A 624-nucleotide genomic window follows, 5' to 3' on the forward strand; every position below is an offset into this window, starting at 1 on the left:
GAGGCGGTGACCTCAACAATGGTAGCAAATGTTAAAGCTTTTGTCAACAAAAAGCGTCGGGTAACTTTGGAGGAGGTAGCCAACAAGTTTAGCATCGGTAAGGCATCGGCACACAAGATTTTACACGAACACCTAGGCATGAGCAAGGTAAGTGCCATGTGGGTGCCTAGACAGCTGTCCTCAGATCAAAAGGCAACCAGAGTAACCAATGCAAAAGAACGAAGATGGCAAAAGTGCGTAGACGTAGGTGGAGAATGTTTTCAAAAAGAAAAAGAGTAGAAAGATTTTTTTAAAATGTTGAATGGTTTTCGAGAACGAGTCAAAAGTCCGGATAATTTCTGACTTCCCCTCGTAATACAACATTATCCAATACTCGCTATACTACTTTTCTCTGATTTAAAACTAAACTGCCATATGAAAACATTTAAGGCAGTTTCTAAATCAAAACTTTGACCATTTTCATGTTAAAGCTGTTGCTAAGGGCCGTGTACGGTAGCTTAGCTTGTATTTATCAAAACTGTCAATGCACAGACTGAGTTACACCGAGATTGTTACATTTTTTCCTTTTGGACGTTCCTAACAGTTTCGATGTTTGCATCTTTGTTAGTTAAATTGCTCATTGTA

The sequence above is a fragment of the Ruditapes philippinarum genome, unplaced genomic scaffold, assembly GCF_026571515.1.
Source record: "Ruditapes philippinarum isolate M1 unplaced genomic scaffold, ASM2657151v2 ctg439_1_1_1_1, whole genome shotgun sequence".
Taxonomy (NCBI): Eukaryota; Metazoa; Mollusca; class Bivalvia; order Venerida; family Veneridae; genus Ruditapes; species Ruditapes philippinarum.